General features: G+C 33.9%; 1 pseudogene; it reads right to left on the bottom strand.

The window, feature by feature from the left end:
• Positions 1-277: 277 nt before the first annotated feature.
• On the bottom strand, positions 278-10,030 carry LOC125095405 (transcription factor BTF3-like; annotated as a pseudogene).
• Between the last annotated feature and the right edge of the window lie 264 nt (positions 10,031-10,294).

The raw sequence follows: 10,294 nt of genomic DNA, 5'->3' as shown, positions 1-10,294 counted from the left end.
ACTTAAAACTCATACTTTCATTGAGGATGTATCCTTTTGAAGATTTTGGTTTTCTATAGGTGTTCATTCCCAAATTTTAGCTCACATAGATCCAGGCTTTTTGTGTCTTAATGTCTATTAAATCCCAAATCCTTGGTTACCAAGATGAGCAATAACCACAGATTGCCTCTCTGTCCGTACTCACAACCAGTAGAGCTAAGTCCTTGAGTTCACTTCCATTTCTTACTTTCAATTTTCCTCAATTTCTTTTTTTTTTCTTTTTTATTTTATTTATTTATTTTTTTCCTAGGCAAAGAACTTTACTAATCTTGTTTCAAACTTTATTCCCAGGCATCTTCAGCTTAATTAACTGCAAAGAATGAATTGTGTATAAGCAAAAACTGAAAAGAGCTGCAGTGTCCAAGGGGCTTGGGCTTAAAAATATTAGAGATCTAGATTTTTATCAGATCCATGAACAAAATTTTAAAAAGCAGTCATAATATAAAATAGCAGCTCCCAGTAACTTCTTCAAGTTTTATCTTCTTCAGAAGTTGGCTCGATTCAGTTTGCTTCATTCTTGGAAGCTTCATCAAAATTCACCACAAGATCTGGAACTTCATCATCAACATCCTCTCTGGTAGCAAGTGGTGCTTTTCCATCCACAGATTGTTTGGGCAGAACTTCAGCCAGTCTTCTTAAACTAGTCAGACTGTCGGCAACAAGTTGGTTTACGGTACTGGGTAGCATTTCTGTCAGCTGCTTTGTCTCAACATGGCCTGTAACGGTAAAAGTGTTCGCTGCCAGCGATGCCTGAACTTTGGGGTTGTTAAAGTGGATCACTGTTCCTTGGTTTGTGAACAAATTCACTTCCTCAATACCAGAGATATTGTTTACCCCTAACTTCTTTCAGGAGAACTGAAGTTTTTTATCATCTGCTGTAGCTGTTCTATGAACCACCTTCTTCTTTCGGCGAGCAGTTCCTTTCCCACCAATGCACACTTGTGCTTGCAGTTTGACGAGTTTCTCCTGGTTCATGATAGTTTCTTTCATCTTGCTGGAGCGGAAATGGGACCGCGCGGGGGACTAGGGTTGGCACTCATGGGGTCTTGGGCGGACCAGCTGAGATTAGGTGCACACACGCAGGGACGCAAGATGGCAGCTCGATTTTCCTCAAATTCTACCCTTGGAGATAACTCTTACTGTCTCATGAACTCTGTCATGAACATTAAAGGCTTTATGTTATATTTTATACACTTTAATTAGATTTTCATAGAAGGGGAGTTTTCATAGTCATCAGTCAGTTGTGCTGTTGGAAATGCAAGTCCTGGAACTGAATTTTGAAGTTGGATTATGCCAGATAGTTCAAGCTGCATTGGTCCTGTAACTATAAATGAACGTATGAACGGTCCAATGTAATGGAGAAATTACATATTTTAAAGCTTCAATCTACAGTGTAAAAATAGTTGACCTTGACCTGTACAAGTGAGAACTGCACGGGCCCACCTACACATGAATTTATTTTGATGAATACCATACTATAAATGTATTCTTTCCCTTATGATTTCCTGGATAACAGTTTTCTCTGGATTACTTTATTTTAAGAAGACAGTGTATAACACATATAATATGCAAAATATGTGCTAATCAACATTTTATGGTATCTTTTGGCTTTTGGTCAACAGTAATCTATTTAGTAGTTATGTTTCCAGAGGAGTCAAAAGCGATATGTAGGTTTTTGGCTGCAGGGAAGGGTCACTGCCCCAACGCTCACATTGCTCAAGGGTCAAATGTATTCTATTTCTCATTTTTAAAATTTTAAAGTCCTAAGACTTAAAAAAAAAAAAAAAAGCCCTACTTTTAACATAAGCTAATTATTTATTTCAACTTTATTTTCATACATGAGTAATCTGAGACCCAAACAAGTCACATCCTCATCTAAAGGTACAATGCTCCCTAGTGGGAGCTATAGAAGCTAAACTTCATGTCTCTCCTGACAATATCATGTGGCTTTGTAAAAATTATTATTATTACTTTACATTGACAGAAGCTTCGAGGAACTTGATTTAGGTTCATGTTGACTAAAGTTGCCTTGATATGTTAAGGTAATCTAAAATAATTTTTTTTTCTTTTAGAAGAAGACAAAACACAAAAATATCCTCAAAATGTATAAGAATATTAGTGCTAGCTGTAGCAAAATGTTACTTCATACAAATCATCTTATTCAAAAGACAGAGGACAGGAAAAGTAAAGCAGGAGGTACACTTCTTTAAAGAAGATACAATTCAAAGGACATTCACAAAAAAAATCTCCTTTAATAATGATAATTGTTTCTTTCTCATTCCATTGCCACCACAGACAAGGCTTTCTTTCCAAATTAGTGTGTCCCAGGGTCTCATTCTTTCCCTGGAGGGCTGACAAAACCTTAGTAATGTTGGTTGGCATTGTTGTAAGATTAGACAACAAGAAGAATAGAACAAAGCAGGATACCCATTAAGGTTGAATTTCAGATAAGCAGTAAATAAATGTTAGTATAATTATATGCCATAAGTGTTGCATGGGCCATACCTATACTATTTATTATTTGTTTATCTGAAATTCAAATTTAACTAAAAGTCTTGTATTTTATCTGACAATCAAATTGTGGATGTTGAGGGCAAATGGGCCCACAAACAATGACAGCTCAGTGCTGAGTCTGTAATTTCTTGTTTCTCTTGAAGAAAAATCCATCTTTCCATATCTATTTTGTGGACTCTTGACTTTCTACTTTTTCTTCTCGTTCAGTTTGCCCAACTTGCCCATCTCTATAATAGTGAGGAGGTAGAATACACAAAAGACATGGGCTAATGCTGCAGCTGAAACCTTATTAATTTGTATCTGTTTATATAATATATGTTATATAACACAATTTTGTGTTGTTTTCTCCTCCAAGAAATAGAATTTCAATATTATTCTCCATTTTTCCAATATAATGGTGTTTAGAGAATCAGATAACTTCCTTTCAATTTGATTGCCAAATTCACCTTAATGGTTAATAAATAAGTAGACTCCTCATACTGATGCAATAATCTCTCTCCAGTTACCTTTCGCCACTGTGAAAAGTTTTTATTTATGACTATACCCTCATCTGCCCTTTAGCCAACATTCAATCCATTTCATGTACATTTATGTCCATTCTGTTTTCCTCCTTTTGTAGACCTCAATCTCTCTACCAAGACCTTGATCTCTGATGTGGAACTTTGTCAAATGCTGTCTGAAAATGTAAGAGCACACTCTTCACTTCATGAAGACAAAGCCAGAATCTTCTTTTAAAGGCAGGAGGGTGTTGAATGAATAAACATTGGCATTTTATGGTGGGGTTCTCTGTCAAACCTAAGCTGCTCCAGATGCAAAATTTTGATTAGAAATTTCAAGAGGTGTTGTATGGGAAGGGCATTATTTGTCCGTTGTCTAGTGATTTTACAGATTACAATAACACTTTTTCAAATCATTTGTCACTGGTTGAGGAAGACAACAGAGCTGTCAGGTGCTTTTGGCTGAGCATTGCCCAAGACTGGACAATGGGAGTGAAGAAATGTTTTTTTATTCTGTTTTGTTCAGGAAAAAAAACAACAAAACAGTTGTGGTAAAGGTCTTAGGAATAGATCAATTTGACTTCTTTAGCTTCTTTATACTGAAAGAGGCTTGGTGGACTGTGAATGAATGTTCAGTCTTTTTAGAGAAACACTGATAACTTTTAATGGCTTCTATAGGCTTTATGAGCAAACATAAGCTTCCTATTCCATACGATGTTTGCATACGATGAATACAATTCTTTAGAACAAAGTATAAACAAATATATATATTATTAATATATTTATACATACAGATGTATAAGTATATAATGTATATAATGTATTCTTTTATATATATATATATGCAATGGAATGGATGAGTTCTCTTTCAAGAGCCAAATAAAACTGGAAAACTCATAGAATATCAAGAACTTTATCTAGTTAAGTTCACAGGTTTACAGTTATAAAATTTTTTCAACTCCATTAAAATATCATTTAACTTTCCCCGAGTCTTCATTTTAGGGGTAGAATGTACAAATATTACCTGGCTTTAGCAGGAAAAAAAAAAAAAGGGAAACTGATGTAATCACTCTCTCTTTTCCTTTCCCTTCTCCATTGAGTCTGAGCAAAATTTGCGAGAAAATTTGAAATTAATTTCTTTTATGTTCAAAAAACCAAAACATTCAACTTTCTTGCAAACTTTTCTGATTTTATCTGCAATGGTTGACACCCATGTTTTTAAAATCTGCATCCTGAATCACTGTGGCCCATGGGCCTCCTGCGGTCTGACCCTTGTCTACTTCCCTGTGTCAGGTCTCACTTGTCTGTCTGTGCTGATGACGGGCCAGTGGCGGTACTTGTCTTCCTTAATGTGGCATTCTAAACTCATTTCACCTAGGGCCTTGGCATTCTCTGGGCTTGACATTCCCTTTTCCCTTCTCTGGTTTACTTCTTCTCCCCCTTCAGGTTTTCACATAAATGGGCCCTCCTCCATGTGGCTGTCACTGACCATGGGGAATCTGTTACTTGCCATGGCTTCTTTTTCATACTCTATGGTATTCTCTGTATTATTTTCTTTGCAACAATTTTTTAAAATACTTTTTATTCGGGGCACCTGGGTGGCTCAGTGGGTTAAAGCCTCTGCCTTCGGCTCAGGTCATGATCCCAGAGTCCTGGGATCGAACCCCGTGTCGGGCTCTCTGCTTGGCGGGGAGCCTCCTTCCTCCTCTCTCTCTGACTGTTTCTCTGTCTACTTGTGACCCTCTCTCTCTCTCTCTGTCAAATAAATAAAAAATATCTTTAAAAAAAATAAATAAAATACTTTTTATTCATGTGTAGTTAACATACAGTGTCATATCAGTTTCAGGTGTACAACATAGTGATTCAACAATTCTATACATTACTCATCACATTAAGTGGGCTCTTAATCCCCTCAATCTATGTCACTGCCCCCAGCAACTCCCAATTCTCTGTATTTAAGAGTCTGTTTTGTGTTTGTCTCTTTTTTTCTTTATTTGTTCATTTGTTTTGTTTCTGAAATCCCACATATGAGTCAGGTCATACGGTATTTGTCTCTCTCTGTCTTTTTTATGTCTGTCTTTATAACACTTCTATTTCTCCTCCTTTTTCTTTTTTTTCCCTTTCTTTTTTTTCTTTTTTTTTTTTTTTTAGAGAAAGAGAGAGCTTGAGAGTTGTGGGTTAAGGACAGAGGGAGAGGGAGAGACAATCTTAAGCAGACTCTGCACTGAGTGTGGAGCTGATGCGGGGCTCCATCTCACCACTCTGAGATCATGACCTGAGCCCAAATCAAGAGCCAGAGTCTTAAGCAGCTGAGTTACCCAGGCACCACTGTACAGTACTTCTTAATTTGTAAATCATTGCTATTTGAATAACTTCCTTGCATAGTTATTTTTTGTTCATGCACTTGTTTCCATTTCTTTGTCAGCTTCTGGGAAAAGAGCTCCTTAAGAGCTAATCTTGTCTGTCTTTATCATGGAAGAAAGAATGGCATATAATTTATGCTCAACTGATATTTCCTACATAAGTCATAAGTGCATTTCCTCCTTTCTTCCTTCCCTCCCTCCCTCCCTTTCTACCTTCTTTGATTCCTTTTTTTCTTCCTTCTCCTCTTTCTGTCTCTCTCTCTTTCTGTTGTGTACTTTCTTCCATGCCAAATGAATAGAAATATATAATGTATAACACATATATGCAGTATATATGTATTTGTAAATATATACAAATTGCTTTATACTATTAACATGCTTTAAAATATTTACATATCAGTGTATTTAGTTCTAACTTATACTTTAAGAATAGCTTCCAGGTGTTTTATGGTATGAATGAATCATAATTTTTTTCATCATCCTTTAGTGAAGGACAGTGTGATGCCTCAACAATTTTTTTTTAAATAAACAATCAATACTATCATAAATATCATTTCATAGTCTTCTTTACTTATACATGCTTACATTTCTCTAAAATAGAGTCCTAGAGGTGGAGAAAAAATTTTAAATTCTCCCCTGCAAAGCTTTACTAAAAATTTGGGAACTTGTACATTTTTCTTGTCTCTACCAAAACTGGATATTAATATTATTTAAAATGTCTTTATTATTTTTCTGATGAAACATAAAATCTTATTTTTAAGTTGTCTTAGCCTGATTCTTAGTGAGGTTGAAATAATTCCATGTATTTATTAGCTAATTATAACTCTTCCCTGAGTTGCTTTTTCTTATTTTCTTATTTTTCTATTGCATTGTTTTTGTTTATTTTTTTTTTTGCTATATTCTAGTTACAAATATTTTGACTCGTATATGTTGATTTTTTTTTCCTAGTTTCTGTTTTGCTTTTTATCTTTGGCAATAAGTTCTTTTCTTTTATTTTATATATATATATTTTTTAAGATTTTATTTGCTTATCTGACAGAAAGGAGAGAGAGATAACACAAGCAGGAGAATGACAGGCAGAAGGAGAAGCAGGCTCCCCACCAAGCAAGGAGCCAAATGAGGGGCTTGATTCCAGAACCCCAGAATTCTGACCTGAGCTGAAGGCAGATGCTTAACCGACTACACCACCCAGGAACCTGGGTAGTAAAATATTTTAAAATACAAAAATATGCAAATTGGCCATCTATGGTAAATATTTCCTTCATGGATCTGGAAGTTTGTAATTGATTAAGAAAACTTTTTCCATTTTGAGACTATTAAAATATTTCAAATTTTTTTCTCACTTGTCATATTTTTAAAAATGTTACATTTGTCTCTCTACATATCTGAAATACACTTTTGGGCATTCTGTATGAGCATATGGAATTTAACTTTATGTTTTTCAAATAGTTAACTAATTATGTGGTCATTCATGAAATAACTCATATTCCCTAAATGGTTAAAATTCTTAAATGTTCACATGGACATTTATCTCTTTTTGAACTCTCTATTCTCCTCCATTGAGCTATGTAAATATTTCTGCAACAAATGCACACTAAGTTTTTTTACAGCTTTATTTTATGTTATGATAATAAAATGCTGACAGTATGGAGTAGTACCATATTTGATTATAAATTCTATCTCTTGAAGAATTGAAGTACAAATACTAAATGCTCTATCCAAGTGAAAGCTCAAAGATGACAAAAGTCAAAAGAATGGGGCCTGAAATTAAAAAAGAAAAAAATCTTATCCTTATGTGTCCAAACATGTAAGAGCTGGGGAGAGGGAATATGTAAAAGAATGATTATTTATTTATTTATATTTGTCTCATTGAAGAGAACAATATGATATGGATTAACTCTTGGAAATCATTTTTTAAAGTTTAAATACACTGTTTAAAAATTTAACAGAAGACTAGAAATGGATATATAACTTCCAAAACCCTAGATAAATAAAAGAAAAATGGAGAAGAAAGCTTGAACAACCCAACCAATGGCAGGAACGGGAAGGAAATACAAGAATAAAAAAGCAGTGTAAATAAAACACCTAAAAAAATATAGCACGAATAATCCCAGACAGACCGGTAAATGACGATAAATATTAATGGGTTAAGCAATATTTTTAAACATAGAGACTCTTGATTTGTCTTAAAAAATTATGATATATCTCATAAGAATACCACTTAAAATGAAATTACACAGAAAAATGAAAATAAAAGAATTAAAAATATGTATAGACCATTACTTACATAATATAATTTCTGGCAGCAAAGTCAAACCAAAAATGCATTAAATGAGACAGAGGCATATTACAGAATAAAAAGAAGCATCCTCCACCAAGAATATATGTGGTTATATGTCTTTATTCACTTAATAATATAACAGCTTCAAAATACAAAGCTAGATAGGCTGTTAAAAAAGAAGAAATGGACAACCTATAATCAGTAAATTATCTCTTTCTCAGAAATAGACAAAATGAGTCAACAATATAAATATAAATAACAATGAAGTGGATTTAAATAATATTGTTTTCTATAGCTCTATCTATCTATCTGAACCAAATATACTAGTAAAGTACATTACATTCAAATTTCAAAGAAACAGTCACAAAGATTGTTGAATTAAAAACCATGGGCAATTCACAAGAACTCTAAAAAATTCCAAAACACAAAAATAAGGTAAGCTATATATTTGATCACTAGATGATGGTAAATTTACAAATAAATCACAAAAAATTCCAGCATGACCCCAATAACCTATCTAATGGAACATATTAAGACAAAATGCTACAAAATTCTTGAGTATAAAGATAAAAACACAATTGAGATGGCAAACAATTTTGAAATGAATGACAAAAAGAGTACTTGCACATATCAACACTTGTGAATTAAAGCCAAAGCAAAACTCAGAAAATACAACTTATCACCATAAATAACTTATTAAAAAAATAAGAAAAGTGGAAATACTTAATATGTTCTGTATTAGAAAATAGTGAAAACAATGAACAGAAACATATTATTTCTTGAGGGCTTACTACATGCCAGCCACAATTGTAAGCCATTTTTGAATACATTTGAGACTTCAAAACACCTCTTTGAGGTAGACAGTTATTGCTATTTTATAAATAAGAAGTTGAAGCACAAGAAACTTAAGTGAGTTGCCTGAGGTTACCTAGATATTAAGCTGGAGAAGTTGGCCCTCATTCTAACCCAGTGATAAGAAGTTAAATCAACTGAGCTGCATCATCCAAATCTAAAAAGACCAACTAAATCATTGCAATCCATAGAAAGCCCGATAAAAAAGAAAAATAAAGAATATGCAAAAGTAAGCATTAGGAATAAAAAGGTAAAATTATAGATATGGGTCAGAATTTAAATTTTTTATGAGAATACCATACCCAACTTTACAGCAGTATATATTTTTTAAAATTATTTTTTGGGGATGCCTGGGCTCAGTTGGTTAACCAACTACCTTAGGTTCAGGTCATGATCCCAGGGTCTTGGGATTGAGTCCCACATTGGGCTCTTGCTCAGCAGGGAGCCTGCTGTTCCTCATGCTTGTGTGTGCCTCATCTCTCACAAATAAATAAATAAAATCTAAAGGAAAAAATATTTTTTGTTTGTTTCAAGTTGTTTTTTTTTTTAAATTCTAGTTAGTTAACATATAGGGTAATATTGGTTTCAGGAGTAGAATTTATTTAGTGATTCATCACTTACATATAACAACCAGTGCTCACCAAAAGCATCCTCCTTAATACCCATCCCCCACCCAGTAGACTTTATAATCTGGACAAAATAGACAGTATAAAATATGAATGGACAGGTAAAATAAAATTTTAAAAATTGCCTCAAAAAATATTTTTCAAAAACCTACATAGACTAATATTTATAGAAGAAATTGTAAAACACTTAAGGATCTATCTTTGAAAATGGGTGGCACAGATTTGGGGGTGAATATATTCATTTATTCAACAAATTTCAGTTGATCCTTGTGCAGAGTAAGACTGCTTCTCAGCAGAATGCTATGCCTCTATCAGGAAAGGTCAAGCAAGAGAGTCTTCCTTAATGTTCTTTTCCTCCAACTGACCCTGGCTTCTACTCCCTAGAATACAGAGATTCTTACCTTATTTTGTGGTATGTGCTGCTTTGTCAGTCTGGTGAGTTCTTTGTACCCTCTCCCAGAAAAAAATAAAATAGTTAAATGCATCTGATCTCACACACAAATACATATGATCATAACACATAGGATTACAAACAAACAAACAAACAAACCTAACCCAATTATATTTAAGTGTTTTCTAGTTACAGGGTCCTTGGGAGTGGATTTCAAGTTAACCACATTTGGGTCATATCATCTCTTTATTTTCATTGCAATTTCATGACTCTTGAATTCCAATGGAACTTTAGAACTGTCCAAGAATCCTAAACTTCCACAATCCATTCACTCTCCTACCCTTCTAGATGAGTGTTACCACTTCTCTATTCATCTCAGATCTCCCAGGGCTCCTCTTAATTCTCACACTCTGTTGTGGAAAATCCTCACTTTTTTTTTTTTTTTTTGAGAAAAAATGAAACGATTGGAAGAGAATATTCTCAAGGTTTTATGACCACATCTACTTGCTTACTTTTTTCTGTGCCCATACATTAGCTGTTCTTCTGCTATTGGAGATTAAGTGTCCATGCTCCTAACCAAAGCTGTATCTTCCAATTACGTGTTAAATCCTTTTCCGTTTTACTACTTAAGGACACTTCTCCTGCAATTCTCCATCCTTCCTTTTCCTAACACATATTTAATTTTCCCCTTGTTTTGGTAAATTCAAATAAACAGAAAACAAAACAAAGAA

The sequence above is a fragment of the Lutra lutra genome, chromosome 3, assembly GCF_902655055.1.
Source record: "Lutra lutra chromosome 3, mLutLut1.2, whole genome shotgun sequence".
Classification (NCBI taxonomy): Eukaryota; Metazoa; Chordata; class Mammalia; order Carnivora; family Mustelidae; genus Lutra; species Lutra lutra.
The sequence above is the reverse complement of the archived record's forward strand: the minus strand, read 5'-3'. Positions and strand labels throughout refer to the sequence as shown.